The 19969-nt window shown below is 39.1% G+C and overlaps 1 protein-coding gene across 4 annotated transcripts in view; it reads right to left on the bottom strand.

The window, feature by feature from the left end:
- NFYC (nuclear transcription factor Y subunit gamma) overlaps positions 1-19969 on the bottom strand; it is a 64071-nt gene that overhangs the window by 42851 nt on the left and 1251 nt on the right. Inside the window, exon 1 of one of the 4 annotated variants that reach the window (XM_082615659.1) lies at positions 8288-8415. The exons of the other annotated variants lie outside the window; for them this stretch is intronic. The gene's annotated coding sequence lies outside the window, so the exon portion shown is untranslated. Of the gene's footprint in view, positions 1-8287; positions 8416-19969 lie in introns of those variants that run through there. 4 annotated transcript variants of the gene reach the window in all.

The raw sequence follows: 19969 nt of genomic DNA, 5'->3' as shown, positions 1-19969 counted from the left end.
GAACACTCTAGGCTTCCCTGGTGGCGCAGTGGTTAAGAATCCGCCTGCCAATGCAGGGGACACGGGTTCGAGCCCTGGTCCGGGAAGATCCCACATGCCATGGAGCAACTAAGCCCGTGCGCCACAACGACTGAGCCTACGCTCTAGAGCCCGCGAGCCACAACTACTGAGACCACGTGCCACAACTACTGAAGCCTGCACGCCTAGAGCCGCGCTGCGCAACAAGAGGAGCCACTGCAATGAGAAGCCCGCGCACAGTAACGAAGAGTAGCCCCCGCTCACTGCAACTAGAGAGAGCCCACACACAGCTTTCCCAACGAAGAAAGAAAGGAGGAAGGAAGAAAAGAACACTACAGAACACCTAACACAATTCTAACCTCCTATCTGTTTGGAAATCCTTCAACTAGTTATCTGACCTTAGTGAATTTAGGATTAACACAAGACAATTTCCCAACATACTGGTAGTACTCATACTAGTATACAATCTACTTGCACTATGTTTTGTTCTGAAAAGAGGGTTGTGTTCACCTGTCTTGTTGGACAATAACTTTAAAAATCACTCCATTAACTGCAAAGTACTACGTTTCACACAAACACATTATATTGCTTAACTACCTTCAAGGGTAGTTTCATGGGCATTTGGCCAATTAATTACCAGTAGGGAAATAATCATGGAGTTCAAGATATAAATAACCAAGTAAGATGGCTGGAAATTTACCACTATTTCTCTAGTGAAAAGTTTCTTATTGCCTTTATTTTAGACTGAGGATAATTACAACATACCTAGCCTAGAAATCTGCTAAATCCTACATATGAGGCTATCCTGTTCCTGGTAATTTATTGTGTGTGCTGCTCTTCGGTGTTATCATGACCATGTGGATATAAATTACTTGCTAAGTAAATGCTGCCAAATTCCTACTTGTGTATTTATGGTTGGCTTCATGCAGAATGCTGTCATTTAAGACTTTACAAAGCTAACACCAGTAAGATTAAGCCTAATGCAACTCAGGGAAAAAAGTCTTTGCATGGGATGGAGATGTGGGTGTATACTTAGAGCTTAAACAAGAAAGCTTGAGGTTATGCATGCACACACACAGACATAAACATATACATAACTAATCTCAAGGAGCTAATGCATAACATTTCAAGAAAATACTTGTACTTCTTCAGAAAAAGTGAAGGCCAGATCGTAGGGCAGTATTTCTAATCTTTTTCATATCAAGGCACACACAGAAAATGTGTTAGTATTAGCTTTCTGAATATTTAACCTATGGGCTGATACTGATATCCTCGCTCAGTTTAACTTGTCACAAGATCGTGTATCACGCACGGTACTCTAAGTATTCAGAGGAAAATGTGGGGCTAGTAGCAATACCTTCACTTTGTTATGTTTCCCTAGATAAGGGAAGATATAGATATTCTCTAGTTTTAACTAAATTAACATTCCAAAAAAGAACAAGTGACTTTTTAGAGTAAAGAATACTAACTCATATATGACAGCTGCACACCCAGATAATAGGGGTGCACAATCAAAAGAGCTTAGAGAACACTGACCTAGAGGACTCTGCCACACTCATTTCTAGATGTCTCAACTGCAGGGGCCAAACTTTTTTGCGTTTCCATCATTAACAAGAAGCTTTATTCTTCTGGTCCTCTGCCCATCCTCTCCCTTGATTCTCCCATCCATTCTCCAGGTTCAGCTACGAGCTTTATGAGCTTATATTCCAAACATATGTTACCAATTCTGGTACTTCTCCAAAGCTCCAGTCCTGCTTGCTAAACATCTCCAACTGGAAAGCCACCCAGAACTCAAGCTCCTTTTGTCTAAAATTACATCTATCTTCTTCTTTCCCCAAACCTGCTCCTTCTAACTTTTCTTTTTCTATCCTCCAGTTTCCCAGGCTTGAAATCTGAGTCATCCTAGACTCTGTTCAATTCTAACCAGCTGCTAAACTTTGTAATAACAGTGTCCATCTCCTGACCTTTCTTCACATTGCCACTATCTCTGTTCAGGTTCTCATCACTTCCATGTAATAATAAAGATGACGGTAATAGCTAATGCTATTCAGTTAGGACTGTGTGCCAAGTATGGTTCTAAGCCTTTTACACTGCTATCTCTTTTAACCCTCATAATAATCCTAAGGATTGTGAACCTAGTATGTGAACTCAATGCATAATGTTCACTGTTTCTACTGTCCTCTACTCATTTCTACATAATGATGCTTACTAAATCTCATAAAAGCACAGCTCTGATAATGCCACATCAAGCTATTACCCAAAATCTCCAATGGTTTCCCATTATCAAGCAGAGACAGTTCAAATTTCTTAGCCTGGCAGTCAAGGGCCTCCAATATCTGACCCCAACTTACTTCTTCAGACTTCTTTCTTTTGCCACTCCTTCCTGTCCCTAACTCATCTCCTTATGTTCTAAGCAGACCAGACCATTTACTGCTCTCTTCAGCCCACACTACACTTTCTGAATCATGACCTTCCTCCTTCTGTTCCCCATGCCTGAAGTGCCCATGTGCCTACCTCCCTGAGTCCAACACCCAGTTAACTGCCTTCCTTCATTCCTAAGCCAGAAGAAAAGGTCTCCCCTCCTCTGAATTCTATGCCCTTTGCTTGTACTTTCCATATCAGTTTCATATACTTGATATACATCACCTGTCTCCCCTATCAGACTGTTAGATCCTGTAGTAAAATTTTATTTGTACACATTTTTAAAATCTCCACATAAATGAGACATGCATGCAGGTGAATTAGTGAAAGAACTATAAAGCATCCAACGTTAGTATTTTCTCAATGGTAAGAACTATATAGCTTAGATAGATAAAGGAAAAATTCATTGTGCCTGGATATTTCCAGTCAAGAAGGTCTTCTCTTTAGTTTTCTATGTAATTGAAACTATGGAGACAGACCAAAATGACAGTACCTCCAAGAAAAAAAGGATAACCAAGTGAACCAGCACTGCTGTTTGCTGTGGTTATTTTAGTCTCCTCTCTTCCTCTGAACTAAGGAACACAAGGTCACAAGCTATGTTATGCCACTTTAAAGTTAAACATTTACAAGGTTTTTTTTCCCTTTAGTTCTGCCTTTACACTGGAATTTACCTTCATTTCTTATCCTTCAACTGCCCTTTTTCACTGCAGGGTGTAGAACTGTAATTTAATTTATAGTAAATACTCTTATTAGAGAAAAACTTTTGGTCAATTACTGAACAGTGGAGTCTGGCTTTGGGATGCCGAGGGGAGTGACAGGAAGATAAGGGTGATAATGCAAATAGAATCTAAGTTCTAAAGAGCCAGGCCCAACAGAGGCAGCAGAAAGAACAGAGTAAAAAGAAAACTAAGCTTCTGGAAAATGCAGACATGAGGTAGATACCATCCAGCTGTGTCTACTATAATTTTCAGTCACAGTATACCTCAGGACTTAAATATAACGTAAGTTGGGGCTTCCCTGGTGGCGCAGTGGTTGAGAGTCTGCCTGCCGATGCAGGGGACACGGGTTCGTGCCCCAGTCCGGGAAGATCCCACATGCTGCGGAGCGGCTGGGCCCGTGAGCCATGGCCGCTTGAGCCTGTGCATCCGGAGCCTGTGCTCCGCAACGGGAGAGGCCACAACGGTGAGAGGCCCGCGTACCGCAAAAAAAAAAAAAAAAAAAAATGACATAAGTTACATCATTCAAGCTCTTGTTCTTTCAGTAAGCTGTACTTTTTGTTCAAATATATGAAAGTGGTAAAAAGAGAAAAATTTTAAATTTTCAAGTAGATTATGCTCTACCAGAGAATATGCAAAATAAGAACAAAAATCAAACCTACAAGTACCCAAACACACACACGTGCAGATACATAATACTATTTTGCTGGTAGTAAAGATTAAAGTTAGCATAGTTAAAATATTATTTTGGGAGTATACAGACAATGAATTCTATCTTAGTCTTGTCAAATCCTTAAAATGATCCTGGGATCTTTGTTTATTAAATACAGGTTGGCTTTAAGGACACACTCGAAGAAGCAGGCCCAAACTTGTTTGGGAATTAGCTTGTTCTTGAGGTGTGTTAACAACAACAACAAGACTAACTGGCATGCATGTGTTGTATTTGTGTACCTTAGTTTACTTCCTTGTAATGCACATAAGTGACCCAGCTCTCTGGGACAGCTTAGCCAGGTGGGTACCATTAGCTTCCTAGCTTATTCTCAGCTTTCTGAATAAGCAACTGGCTGAGGCCAAGAGATCTTCAGATCCCAAAAGGGACAGTAAGTCTGCTGCCACAGAAGACTTTCTAACCACCAGACTTCACATGAAGACTTCTGAACCTCTTCCATGGCCCACTTTCTCTCTGTTCCTTCTGTGTTCAAAGAGCAAACCTGTACAGATGTACCAAAAAGGAAGACAAATATGAAAAATAAGAAGTAAACACAGCCTAGAGGAATAAAAGAAACATAGAATGAACTAAGCAGGAGTTGAATCTCTGACCAGCCACTAAAAAGTCCAGTCATTAAAAAGCTGAAAGACTGAGACAACTAACCTCTCTGGACCTCAACTTCCCCATTTTACAACAAGGGAACTAGGCTAGATCCCTAAATAATTTCCATTAGGCTAACTTAAGACTATATAAACTCTGTATGCATATTTTATTGCGAATATGGATAGGCAAAAATAACTTCTTTCACGAAGACGACCATGTATAAATGATTAGCTTTAAAAATGCTTTTTGGGTTACTGGAGCCTCCCCAAAAGTATACAGCTTCTTTAAAAGGAGACTCCCATCTTGTTTTAGGAACAAAAAGTTCCCAGTGACCATGATGGCTGTTTTCAAACATACGCATCCCTGAACTAGAATTTTATTTGCAGAGGTCAATGCCAATTTTGCCAAACCTTATCCCATCTTCTTATGATTCTTTCAACGCACAGAAAGGAGGCAGACATCAATGCTGACTGACCATGCCTGAGAGGAAATTACTTAATAGGACAGGAAATCAAATAGATCACAAAATATCCACTACCACCACCCCCAGTGGGGGTGGGGGAACCCTAAAAATAGATGACACTAGGCATGTAAAATGGGTGAGAAAGAAACCCCCATGGGTTCCCGCCATTTACCCTGGAAATGTATCTCACAATAGGTATCAACTGTGAGAAATTCATTCCCGCATTTATATTTTGATGAGACCAAGTATTTTTTTTAAAGTCTTCATCCCAACATTTACTAGCTTACTACTACTTTGCAAGCTAAAACTACCTCCCAAGTTTGAAAACTGACAGAAAAGAGATCATATGACCACAAAGCAAACAAAAAGTGGCTCCCGTTTACTTTATAAATATTTGGTGCACAAACTAAAAATGTTAACCCTTGCTTGGTAAACATCTGAAAATATCACAACCTACCTGCATTATATTGCAAATCTTAGTATCCAATCAGAACAGGTTCCCAGTTTTTATTCTGGGAGGTTCCTAAACCTAACAAGGGTTTTAAAAATATCAGTGTTCTCATTTCATCTTGTTCTAAGAGGCCCTTAATTTTTGACAGAAGGGTTAAAATTCTTCCATAGGAATCTTGGTAAAGGAATGTTTGATGGTCTCAATGTCTGCATTACATAGGGTCCTGTCAGCATAAACAGGTATATGCAGGTGAAAGTATGTGAAACCAGATTAAAAAGAGATGTACCAGGTTTAAACAAACTCTTTCGTAAACATATTAAAATAATGGCATTTTCTCTTCGATGTCACACCTAACTCCATAAGCATTTAACCCCTAGTTTAGACTAGTAATAGCTAACGTTAATGCAGCACTTCACCACTTGCAAAGCATTTTGACATACATGATCTCATTTGAGACTCACCACTAAATAAAGGTGCTATTTTTAGGTTCCATTTTTACATGTGAGGAAGCTGACACTAAATGGCTGACTTGTCCAAGCTCACAAAGCTGGTGATAGCTGAACACAGGTCTCCTGCTTTTGCTACTGCACAATGCTGCCTCAAATAATGTAATCAGAGTAAATAAATGCCCAAATCTCAGACCCCATCTAAGTCTCCCCCGCCAACACACGCACCCACCCTCCAGCCTAAGTTATAGTTAGCTGTAGATCTTTGCTCCTTATGGAAGTAGAGTTTTCTTCGTTTCTCTGGGAAACATTTATTTGGCTAAAGTGTTAAATGAGGAGATCATATTAACACCATTCAACATATACTGGAAAATATCTTAGTCACCAGGGGCTCTGCATAGGCATGCCTAGGTGCACTTTCCCAGGTAGTAGGGCAAGATTCTCAGAGTCCATGACCCTAAGAAGGTTAAGAACCCAGGCTAGAGGCAGTAGCTACATATCTTTCCAAGAAGCTAAATCCACAAAGTTCTTAATTTAAAGAGTTTTATCTAGGCCTCATTCTGTGAGCCATTCACCTTCTGCCTCCCCCGCTCCAGGCCTTCTCCCAGGGCCAATAGGCTCATTCAGTATCTACAACTGTTTTTTAAATCCCATTATTAAAAACTGGAGTAACTGGTAACATATAGATCAATGACTTGTAAACAATAAATTTAAGTTAAAATAATTAACTGTTAAAACGTAATCTTTAACACATATGCCTTTCTCTTAGGACTTAACTTCCCAGAATAACCGTTGCCTTTTTTTTTTTTTTTTCCAGAATGACTGTTTTCTTACCATAAGCATTCCAATTTCCCAAAAGAAGTTCCACAAACATAACTACCTTGAACTCCTGAAATACCATTCTTCACTAAGAACCCTCTAGATTACACAGAAGACAAGGTAGCATGCAAGGAATTCTGAATCTGTTAGGCAGTTCACTCAACTATCATACCAAAAGGATTTAAATTTTTTTTGCTGGGGGGAGGGAATGAAGAAGAGTGGGAGAGAATGAATACAGCCCCCGTCTTATTGCTTGAAAACTCCTAATTTGAATCTATAACATATTCCTACTAACCACTGGACTTGAACATCAGAAGTACAGCTTCTTTTCATCTTAAATAGAGCTTTTCAGTCCAAATCTGCATAAACAAACTTTGTCCTTCAATCTTTCAACTCCTCGGCAGTTTTTCAAGGTCACTTTTGCGAGCAACGACAGAGGCCTGCATCTAGCAACTTTGACTGCTACACCACTCCAATTCCAAGAGCCCCAAATCTAAACCCCTATCGATCCTCTCAGGTAAATCCTTTACTCAAGGGGAAGGCAAACCAACACCCTCCAAACTTCTCCTCTAACAGGGCCTGCTCCTTTTCCCTACCCAAAGGCTGAGTGCTGCCAGTTCACTGTTCCATACTGAGTCTGCTGCAGAAATGTTCCAATGACCTTCATTCCATATTTGCAAATAAAAAGAAAACAAAGAACTGCTTTTTCAAATCAAGTGTATTATAGATCTTAGTACCCGGTATAGAAGATTTCACTATTCACAAGAATAGGCTGGTTACCGATTAGCCAGCAACCTACATTAGTTTCATATCCCTAAAGAGGGGAAAAAAAATACCAAGGGCAAAAGACAGGGTGCCTGTACTCTCAACTTTACTATTCACAAACTGCAGGTAAATTAGGATTTCAAAGATTTCACATAGAAAATGAAAAGCATTTTGCTCACATCATTTAAAGGAACCAAATCAATACCTTACAAAATGTGTGAAACTGGCAGAAAAAGATCTGCTCTTGTCACTGCCAATATAGTGGAGATGTTTCTAACCAGCATTATAAGCTAAAATGTGCATTTTAAAACAAAGATTGTTAATTAATCGGTACTTATTAGAATCTAGAAGCAGACAGGTAAATCAAGAAAGTTATGGGAGAATTTCATACTGGCATGTGGGCCTTTACCATTAGAACCTGCATCAGTGCAAATCATATTTTCACACGAATTTAGAACAGCAATGGTGTTGCTTCCACCTCTGAAAACACAAATGTCAACAAAGTGCATGGAAACAGAAAAAGTCTTACAACAACTCAGCTTATTCTGTAGGAAAGCTTCAGTGCACTTGAACAAAGGAAAATTATTTGGAAAACAGATAAGTTTACCGAATGCAAAGAGAAAGTGCTTTGCTTCTGTGTGCCCCTGAAAAATGATTAGCCTTTCTTCATGTACCTGCTCTACTCAATACTCAACTAGGAAAAGAAATCCTAGTTGAAGGGCATGCAAAATCTAAACAGAGCAAGGTATTCTAGGTGCACCAAAAGGTATGCATGGAATGTAAAGTGGCCATTTTCTGAAACAGTGCAACTTGTCTACACTCTCTGAAGCTAAACAGTTTCTACCATTTTAACACAAAACAAAGAATTAAACTTACCGGGAACTGCATTAATTTTACATGTAGTTATTTATATCTCCTCGGACAGGGAGAATTTAAGTCACTCCTATCCCTCCCCCCCAAAAAAGGACGGAGGAAACAAAAGGCAGCAGGAGATGCAGAAACCTGAGTCTGGAATGTCCACTCCAGTGAAAACCCGAACAGCTGTCCCCCCACCCCCCAGCAAACTATTCGCCATTTTTCTTTGTCTTTCAGCTGACCCCTGCCTCAGTGAAAAACTCCGAGGCTCCAATGAAGCCCTGCAGCCTCCTTCCACTTTAACAGTCAAAGGCATTCAATCTAGCATGCTATTTGACACCAAACCTTGCCTCCAGAGTGGTCCCATTGGCTGAGCTGCTTTATCAGCTAAGAACACAAAACCATGATTGGCTGATCATGTCATCAGTTACCTCCTTTGTACACTTCCTGTTTTAAAGTTACCTTGAGAAGCAGAACAGGGGTCAGATCCAGACTTCAAACTACGAGGAACTTAAGGCTTCAAAATGCCTGGCAAATGCACACAGCAGATGCACTAGGACCACATGTGCTTCCAAAACAGAAGATACTGAAAATTTAGAATTGTTCTTAAAATCATGCGAAAGGGTTGTTACAGTTCCCACCCAAAGGATTTCTTATTGGCTGTCAGAGTTCCATTTAAAAAATTTAAGGTAATTTAACTGCTGCTGATTGGCCATCAAAGATGTCTGTAAGATACTGCTACAGTATCCTATGGCAGTAAACCAGAGAAGCAATGTGCACAAGGTCGGAAAGTTGTGACTTAACTATCTTCAGCTTTCTGTTAAGCGTTAACAGAAGAAGAAAAAGAAAACTGGGTGGGCTAAATCCAATGTCACCAAAGAAAATACAGCCTCTTTAAAGTAACAAAGAGTGATATCAATGGTCATACAATAGTTTGCAAGATTTCTGAAAAGGCATCTATCATTATGTCCATGGTAATTTTAAAAGCACACATTAATACCACGACAAATCACTTTATTTTGAAATACAAACTAATCTAAATAGGAAAATTCTGGGATAATGTATGAAGTTAGTGACAGGGACAGTGGCATTTTCAAAAAGTCTACCAGGAACCCAAGAGGGAAATATAATGATAAAGGGGAAAAAAAATTGGCAAAGATGAGTGAACATCAGTGAATATATTGTTTAAAACACAATATAGTTTGATAGATTAATTTATTTAGGGTGGTTATAAAATGTTGCTGATTAGCTTTTAATATAACAGAGTTTCGATATCATAGAAGATAAACTTTTCTACCACAGTTTCAAGAACAAGCAGCAGGGGTCATCTCAAGAGAGATTATAAGTATCGTGGTTACTGAAGACATTCTGGGGTGCTGAAGTTTAACCAGTGGCAGTCAAAGACTTGTTTATGGATTGTGGGCCAACTGTTTAGGTTTTAAGAGGAGCCTCCTAATACGGTGAAAATCAGTTAATATTTTTTTTTAATATTCAAGTAGAAACAACTCACCTGAGGCCTTTAACAATCTCCTTATATCTGCTTCCTCTCATCAAAGCAAAGTATCCCAGGACTAAACAACACAACTGTTTTGCCAGGTAGATGAGACCTTTTCTAGAAAAACCTTGGTTGATCTTACATGAGAGGTCATTATAGGCATATGCAGAGATCCAGCAGGTCCCTGAAATAGAAGCAAGGCAGACTGTCCAATCACTTTGCCATATGAACTTCTCTTCGAGAAAGAGTGAGGTGCAGAGAAGTTAAGCAACTGGCCCCTAGCCATTCATCTAGGAGTCAAACTCACGTCCCATTTAGGGTGGTACTCTTCCCATGGCACTACACTGCTTACCAAAACATGGAGCACATCAGGTCACATCCAAGGAAATTCTTAGGTGTCACATACAGTCCTTCATTGGTATCTTTGGGGAACTGGTTCCAGGACCCCTGCATTTACCAAAATCTAAGGATGATCAAGTCCCTTATATTAAATGGTGTAATACTGTTGGCCCTCTGTATCTGAGTTCAGCATTCACAGATAGAGGCTGACTGTATGTATAAATCATTACACCGAACTTCACTAATTTAAAAATTACAAATTTGACTGTTTAATTTGATATGTTGGTTAGAGATCTAGCTAAGTATCTGACAAACAGCACTCTATAAGTTGATACAAACTTTATTACTAAACTACTAGAAACATTTAACCAGTATCAAATCACTTGTATAATTTATAAGGACTTGAAACAACTAAATCACTAAAAACACTATACATTAAAATATTAAGGTATTGCATGGCAATTTCACTATGGCATCTAAATAAGAGCTTAGTTATGCTAACAGGGTGCACTGTTGGATGATTCCTGAAGCTACACAGAGTTACAGGTATTGTGGTTCTTTTCTGAAAAGTTTAGATCACAGCTTCTGAATAAGCTACCAGCCTCGGAAGAGAAGGCAGAAAGCCAACAGGCCAGTTGTGTGCCTTATTCACACTAGAGCCTCTCTTAACCTCATAACACTGGGGGTCAAGTCAGCTGCAAGGAAGCAAAGAAGCTCCTTTGAAGGGTGGGAGGCACAGGAATATGGAAAACATGTTCACATCACTGATCATTAATTAGTGTCACTACGGCAAAACAATAAACACTTGGAAATCAGGCAGAGCTAGTTTCAAATTCTGATTCCTCTACTTATTAACTGTATGACACTGGGCTAACCCTGAGCCTCAGTTTCCTCATCTTAATATATGGATATCACCATCTATATCATAGAGCCACTGTAAGGATTAAATGAGCCAGCATATATAAAGTATACTGTACTGTGTCTGAATAAGCATTGAAAAAAAAAGTAAACTACTAAAGGTCATCCAATCCAAATTCCTTGTTTTACGCAGCGGTTAAGATTCAGAAAGTCCTAGCTCCTTAGGGCCCCAAAGCTACCACAAAGCAATGTCTCTCTTCCATCTCCAGCATACCCTGCAACCCTGCAGAAAGAAACTCCTGAGCCATAAAGGGCAGTATAGGAGGACTTCCCAGCTGCTACTAAAACTCTTCCCCAGTTTTTATGCCGGAAATCCGTGCCTTTCACCACCAATCCTGGCTCAAGTCTGGTTATTGTTCCAAAAGCCTACCCTTTGACTCTGCTTTTGATGTACCAGATTAAACCAAACATGTCTCTTGATACTTTGTGAAGGTCTTTGGCATAACTTTTTATTAGTTCTTGGCAGTTTGCAAGAAAAACACTTGAACCCCTATTTCTCATCAACAGTCACCTTAGTAGAATTCAAGCCACTAGTGGGAAGATAACTCAAATTATCCTACAATTTCCACCTGGCACTCTCACTTAGGATAGCTTTCTCTAGCTTGTCATTACTGTGGACTAAGAGGCTCATTGGATCTCTGAGATTCTAACTCATATTCTTCCCCAGTCCTGCATCTCAACAGCCCTCTACACCAGACAACTGCATCATCTTGCCCTAATAAACACCCTGAGACAAAACGAGTGCATGTGGTTACATGGGTCAAGCTTTAATGCTCCCAAAGAAGGCAGGGTGGGAATTGATGCGCTTAGTCAGGAAATTGATTTTGAATCACAATTACCTACTTACTAGCTGTATGACCTGGGCCAAGTTACTTAACCATCTCTGAGCTCACTTCTTGTGTAAAATGAAACAAGTAACATTTCATTTTCTTCATGTAAAATGAAAAAATAACACCAACTCACAGAAGTGTTGAGGCTTAAGTGAGTTAAAGCACTCAGCATTAATACCTAGCATGTGGTAGGTATTCAATTAATATTTAAATATACACTTGACTATAGCACCTATCATATAATTAGGTTTTACCATGTCTCTATTACCAGAGGAAGGCAGCAACTGTGTCTTATTTATATCTACATATATCCTCAGTGCTCAGTACAGAGATATAAATCACACCTGACCTTAGCCATAGTGTCAATGAAATAACAGGGAGTAGTGGGGGCTGATGAAAACTGAAGAGTGCATGTCTCATCTAAAGGGGCAGCTACTGAGGAATTCCCTGGTGGTCCAGTAGTTAGGACTCGGCGCTTTAACTGCCAGGGCCCTGGGTTCGATCCCTGGTCAAGGATCCCACAAGCGATGCGGCGCAGCCAATGGTGGGGGTGGTAGGAGGCAGCTACTACTGAGCTCCAACTGATGACGGCTATGGAAGAATGCTGGTCCACTGCGGTAAGAGCTTCAGATTCAATAAAAGAAGCAAAAGCCAGATCCTGGACACAAAAAGTTGATGCTAGCATAACTCCTGATATAGCATCCTGAAGAATGACTAAAGAACGAGAGTTATGGCAGAAGTTGGCCTCAACCACCATGACAATTCCTGCCAAGGAGAAAGTCTTGCTCAGTACCCCAGATTACCTGATCTTGGAGGTTACACTGTATTCCAACAGAAGCAAAAAGAGAAGCAAAGAAACTGGGCTCTTCAGCGGCATGAACATTTTATTGATGGTGTCCTTAACCGACCCTTTTGGACTAGTAAGCAAACCTGTGGGTCCCAGGAAATATCATAGAAGAGAATCTCTAGAGAAGAATGAACTTCTCATATGTTCAGATGGGGAAACGAAGCCATATTCATTTGACTATTAAATTTGTTGTGTGCCTTATTATATATTAAGCTGATGAGATGAATGTATATAGCAGTTTGTTTTGCACTTATGTTGTTATAAGTTAGTGGGATTGGGGTATTTTTTTTTAAGAACACCTTTAATCCAAGCAGCCAGAATCAAGCAGCATTAGTATATTGGGTTATACTTTTAGAAGTTTTTCTCATGTAAATGAGATGTGAGGTTGAGTTAGTCCCCCCAGTATTAGATAATACCATACAAAAATACTATACAAACTATTTTGTAATATTGTCTCACTTAAATAATGTGAATAACTTTCCCTATCAAATATAGACCTGTATCATTTATAATAATTGAATGATATTCCACTGAATGGATATAATTTTTTAATCAGTTCCATATTACTGAATAATTTCAATGTCTTCAATTTTAAAATATCGTAAATAGCATCACAGAGAACATCCATTATGCCCATTCCTTGTGCCACTACCCTCATTATGTCTTCCAGAACCCTTGCAATGGCTTCATAAATAGTATCATTTTGTCTGGTTTTAAAAAAAAAAAAAGAAAAAGGAAACCAGTTTGTTTTAATGTTAAATCTTTTCATTTTCAATTTTGTTTCAATTTTTTAAAAAACGTATAAGCCGGGGCTTCCCTGGTGGTGCAGTGGTTGAGAGTCCGCCTGCCGATGCAGGGGACATGGGTTCTTGCCCGGGTCCGGGAAGATCCCATATGCCGCAGAGCGGCTAGGCCCGTGAGCCATGGCCGCTGAGCCTGCGCGTCCGGAGCCTGTGCTCCGTAACGGGAGAGGCCACAACAGTGAGAGGCCCGCGTACCGCAAAAATAAATAAATAAATAAATAAAAATAAATAAAAACGTATAAGCGGATCAAAGAAAATTGAGAGCTGCCAGATTGTAACTTCTGACCCGTATCTTTCACCTGACTTGCTTCTGAACAACTATTAGCTATTTAGCAAATCAAAATCACCTTCAAGGTTTAAAAAAAGGTGTGTCGACACATATCTGAAAGTATCTGACAGATGTTCTGAAGATAATCCCCAAAGAAGTCCCAGAAACATTCTGAGCAATGATAACATCGTTAGAATAAGGAACATGGTGTTGGTGCTCAGTAAATGGCTGCTCAATAAATAAATGAATAAAGTAAACTAATATATGAGACCGTAAAGTCAACTAATATATGAGACCATAAGTGGATTATAAATTCTGAATTGTTTTTTAAAAATAAATTATATCTTCCAAAGCATAAATGAAGACCAATGGATGGTAAACTACTCTAGAGAGACCAGTAGTTAATAATGCATGTAGAAGGACAACACAGTGGCTGATGAACAGCAAATGCCCCAAAAGATGGAGGCTGCTACTATTATTACTGTTATTGGCAATGGGACTAGGTGGCCTTTGAAATCACATGCATCCCTAAGAGTCTATGTTAGTTTGGAAACATATCTTATATGTTCCCAGAAAAGTCCCTTCCCACTACTGGCCAAACTATGAATCCTATACAAAAGGATTCATTTTTTATTCATAAACTCTTTACACCAGAATTGCTCAACTGGGATCCACTCCACACCAGTCATAACATGAAATGCTTATTAGGTGTTCTCACAAACAGGGTTCCATGGCCAAATAAGTTCGAGAAACACTGCATAATGTATCCTTTCTCTTGAAGGGTTGTTAAGGTATATAAGCACAAACATTCTCAATACTAACTCTGCAGAAAAGAAATGCATTTCACATTGCCCATTACTTTGTCAAGGATCCTTTTTTCATCCCCAGAGGACACTTATTAGCATTGTATAAGAACTAATGTTCAATGGAACAGCTTGGGAAATGCTGCTCTAAGCCACTTACAAATTTTAGTGGAATGAAAGGAAGACCACAGGCAAGTCTATTCTGGTGAGAATGGTCAGTTTATTCTTCAAAAATGGTTGGAGTTTGACACACATTATGACATTTCCCTTTTTAATGAAAATGGCATTAAATATCACCATAAATAGCAATCCTGTGCCTCTCAAATAACTGCCAACCGAGTATGCTTTGCTTCTTAAAAAGGCCCCAACTTCGTCATTTGATAATGAGCAAATTCTAAGCTACTTACCTTCAGGGTACAATAATAGTTTTTGCGACAGTTAAAAATGACAAAAATGTTCAACTGTACAGATTGTATGTACTTTCTTTTTTCTCTTTTAAATGGACAGATCATGCCACTGGTGAGGGGATATGTTTTCTTAACACTGGGCAAAGAATCTCACTTCATATAGATAATGGAAAATTTGCAGCTCCTGAGGACAGGGTTAACAGTAATTAGGGGATTTTGAAAACCTCCAGTAACTCTAACAAATTTAAGCCAATGATAAGATATAAAATATTCTATGCTCCAATATCATTTCCTATGAGTCACTGAAGCATTTACTGAAGCACTGCTCAAGATCACTATTTTAGCTCATATTCATGAATGCGTTTAAGAATACTTCTTGAATCTGATTTATAACAATATACTGTTGATTTTAAATGAGGGTGTTCATTTAAATAGGACACCTTATATACCTTGAACATGAAGATTTGAACCTTTAATTTAAACCTATTCTACTGGAAACATTCAAATGCAAAGGTTAGACTAGTCCCTCTCTCTAAAAACTGCACCTTAAGTTTACCCATCAGAAAGCTCTCACTGTATAAAGGAAAGTACAATGGATTTAAACGTCACCTGCAGACAAGTAAGAACTTAAACCAAAATGGAAAATACAACTCCCATGCTGAAAATGAGTAGAGAGGTTACCTCACTGCTATCAGGTACATCACTGCTAAAACAGTGTGGGAAGGATGCAGCAAATTTTGCAACCTGGCAAAAATTTCTGCAGGCAGGGAGATTTTTTTCCTGAACCATTCCACAATGTTGTCTTTCTGCTTACTTCAAAGAAAATGTTATCCAGGTGACTACAAATCAAACTGACAGTCCTACTTCAACTGACTATTTCTATAACTAGAAAAAGTTTCAAATGACTATAATGCAAGTCCCTTCCTGGACAAAATGATAAAACCGGTTGTTCTGATTTCAATAATCATTGCTCTTTGGCAAATATGAAGACTTCTTCTTCTCATCAGAATCAGTACCATTCAGCACCTGGGGATTAACAGAGGGGATCAGGAAACAACCTAACCCTGAAACAAATGATCTTACGACTTTGCGGATTCATAAGTAATACTGACCTCGCAGCGGTCCGCTAGAAATCAGCTCCTAAACCACAACAGCACAACTAAATTAGACTATTTCTTTCATGTCAAGTGGCTCCCCCCTCCACCGCCCCCAGCCCCCCACCCCCGCCATGCAGAAATCTTACTGTACATAACAGAGCAGATAATTACAAAGCCTCCTCATCAAGGAAGCTCTAATTGGCTGTCAGGCAGATTTTATGCTATTCTCAAAAGAAAGTGATGTGTTCTCTCACTTATTAAAGTTCATTCAGTGACAGGCACCTACCATATGCTACTGTATTCATTTTTCAGTAAGTACTCTATAAGATAGGTATTATTAACTATTACTTTACAAAGGAAGAAACTAAGGCTCAGACAGGTTAAGAATCTGACCACCTGCCCCCCCACGGAGGGTAAACACCTTACTGAGACAGAATTCTTTCCCAGGTCTGACTCCAAGGTCAGCAACTACACTGGCCCCTCCCAAAGGCACTTTTTGGCCACAGTATTTCAAATCCATTTCCTCCTACAATTAATCTACTAATATTATGTTAGGTGCTTTGAGTCTCTGTGGGAAAATACTAAAATGACCTTGTAGCCTTCCTAACTAGTCACAGTGCATGCATGCAAAACTGAATAAACAAAATGAAAAGAGAGACTGTAAGACATCAGATAACTCACAATCAGTTTGCTGTGAGCACAAGAAATAGAATGGAAAAGAACAACTTGCTGGCTAAGGAATGTTCTTCTTAGGTTGTATGCCTGAGGCTGGAATGAACCTCAAGGAGGTCATTTGTGGCCTTAATAATGTCCTCTGCTATTCTCCCTCCTGTGAATGAGGCAAACTTGTCAAAATACAAAAGGTGCCTTATAGTCATCTCTGCCATCAAGTCAATTCTTTCAACAGGAGAGGAAATGCTGTCCAGTGGAATAAGCACTAGCCTGGGAATCCAGTAATCTGGCATACACTTGGCTCTGCCCTTACATAGAAATGACCTTATCAAGGTCATCACACTCTTCAGGGCCTCAGTACAAAGGGTGTGCCCGAAAGAACCAAAGGTCACTTCCCTAGCTAAGATGTAAGAGTTTTTCTTTTTCTCATCATGTTCTATGGTGTCAAGAGAACACTGTTTAAGGGACTTCCCTGGTGGTCCAGTGGTTAAGAGTCCGCCTTCTTCCAGGGATGCAGGTTTGATCCCTAGTCAGGGAACTAAGATCCCGCATGCTGCGGGGCAGCTAAGCCCACAGGCTCTAGAGCCCACAGCTAGAGAGCCCTCGCAACCGCAACGAAAGATCCTATATGCCCCAATGAATATCCCGTGTGCCACAACTAAGACCCAATGCAGCCAAATAAATAAATAAATAAATAATTTTTTTAAAAAAGAGAAAACACTGTTTAACAGTAAAGGCTTCACAAATTGTGTAAGAATTAAGAGTTACAGACTTATGTTTGAATCTGGGCTCTGCCACTGACTGGCTATGTGACCTTGAACAAATTACTCAACTCCTCAGTTTCCTCATATGTAAAAATGAGGGTGGTAATAGTACCTATCCCATACTGTGTGAGGATAATATATATATTTATACCCTTGCTGGTTCAATGTAAGCACTCAATAAAAGGCAGTAACTATGACATTCCTGAATTTTATTCATATATTTTTAGTGGCTCAGTACCTCTGATCTAAGAAGTTAGAGAGGGGAATTTCAAAACTGCCTCAAAAAGACACCTACCATGGTCCCACATTTCACTCTGCCTTCTCTGTAAGTGGAGATAAGGAACCTTAAATCTTTTCTAGCGTCATAAATCAGTTTTGCCCAAATGGAAAATGTGTAAGCAAATGAAGTAACAATTATTTGTTATAAGGATTAAATAAGATGACACAGACACAGTCTGTAAAGTACAAAGCATTAGTATGATTTCTGCTTAGAAGACAAAGCTGATGTTCACAAGGTTTTAGTATAAACTCAGATCTACTCAGACCTCCTGGGAGTTCAAGATTTCTAGGGTGGTCAGTTCCAAATTATATCAATAACAAGGCCCAGCAATTGGCCCTGGGTTAATGCAGAATGTACATGGGCTAATGTAGAATGAAAGTGTCACTGGTGCTGAAGAACTACCGCCAAGAAATGCTTGCTGAATAAAAAAGATATTTATATGTATACACTTGATTTTATAACCTCGACCAGATTCGCTAAAAAAGAAACTAAGTTATGGATGCCATAACAGTCTTCATATTTGATTAACTTAATGACTAAGCCAAATGAAGCTGAGATGACCAATGTACAAAATGTACAGCAAGCCCTGTTTTCCCTCATACTTTTGACTCTATCTTCCACACTGCAATGTAATTGCAAACCTGAGGGAGGAGACCCTCACCTAATCATATCAAGACACAAAGGAGTTAAGACTTCCAATTCACTGGTCTCCCCTTGAAACCTGAATTATTTAAAGGTTTCCATGCAAAACTGGAATTGCAAATATTTTGTTGTAACCAATTTTAATTTTACACACCATTAAGGATAAGCACATCCTAGGATCACCCCACAGTTTGAAGAAGGTACTAGGTTTTTAGATAGGTCCCAGTATTTGGGGACAAACATCCTAAAGAACTGGTGATGTTTGAAAAAGCTCCCCAGTGAGCTCTTTACACTATGCACTTGGTAGTTCCTCACTGCTTGGCATTAATCATTTCCATATATAGAAAGACTACGTCAGCAACATTCTGAAGCCTGGTTTTAAAAGATACAGATTCTTAAGCTTTCTGTACCTATTTTCCCCATTATCTACCTGGGTTCAGAAAAACTCCAGCAGTTTACTTTGTAAATCCCTCCCTTCACAATAGAAACCAAGGGATACAATTTAAATACCTAGTTGAAAAAATTATAATCTATATGGTTACCATTCTGTGGTTTGAACAGTACAAAAATTCTTTTTGTAATTATTCAAATAAATACAAATTCTTACTCAAATTCCCCACTCAATACACTCCTAATACCCAGAAGTCAAAGAAAGATGATCCATTGTGAAATATAAAACTACCTGGGAGTTTGACAAGTCAGGTTTATGTTGATAGCATGGCATAGTAGATAAAACTACAAGCTTTGACATCAGGCAACTTGGATTTGAATCCCAGCTCAACCACTGAGTGACAATGGACAAGCTACTTAACCTCTCTGATCTTCAATTTTCTCATCTGCAACATAGGGATGATAATGCCTACCTAACAGGAAATGTGTTAAATGTGCTCCAAAACGTCAATTCCCTTCCTCTACCACTTTCCCCTTTTCTCTTGAAAATTCAGTTGCATTCACATAAAACTGAGACATGTGAAAATCACAGGAGTTTCTTGAAAATGGTATGAAAACTGAAGTGTAACATCTATCTAAAGCTGAAAGAACCACCTAAGACAGACAAGGAAAAACAAATTAGGAAAACAGAGGTTTAACAAATGTGTTTCCATGATCCCCAAACCTTGGGAGGAGCAAACATAGAACAATCCAAGTTACCACAATTCAATGGAAAAGTAAGGTACCCCCAATAAGCTGACTCTAACAACTCTCAATTAGAACAAAAGCTTTTTGAAATATGAACCACAGAGAGTTGACAAGTCCTCTAACTTTAGACAAGAAGAAGCTATGCACGAGCTTATTTTCGTTCCCGGCTGCTTATTTAAAAAAAAAAAAAATAGTGTGTATGAAGGTGGGTGTATTTTTTAGTCATATATAGAAGGAAATAAATGAGCCAAGATCCAGGATCTCTGTCAAGCGCTCTTCCACTAAAGAGGAACCTAACAATATCCTTTCAAACAAATAATTGCCAAGTATCTGATATTTGCTAAAAAGAGCAGCTTTGGAAACTTGGAAACTCAGCCCTGAACTGTATCTTTCCTAGAACA

The sequence above is a fragment of the Mesoplodon mirus genome, assembly GCF_964341445.2.
Source record: "Mesoplodon mirus genome assembly, chromosome: 3".
In the NCBI taxonomy this organism is placed as follows: domain Eukaryota; kingdom Metazoa; phylum Chordata; class Mammalia; order Artiodactyla; family Ziphiidae; genus Mesoplodon; species Mesoplodon mirus.
The sequence above is the reverse complement of the archived record's forward strand: the minus strand, read 5'-3'. Positions and strand labels throughout refer to the sequence as shown.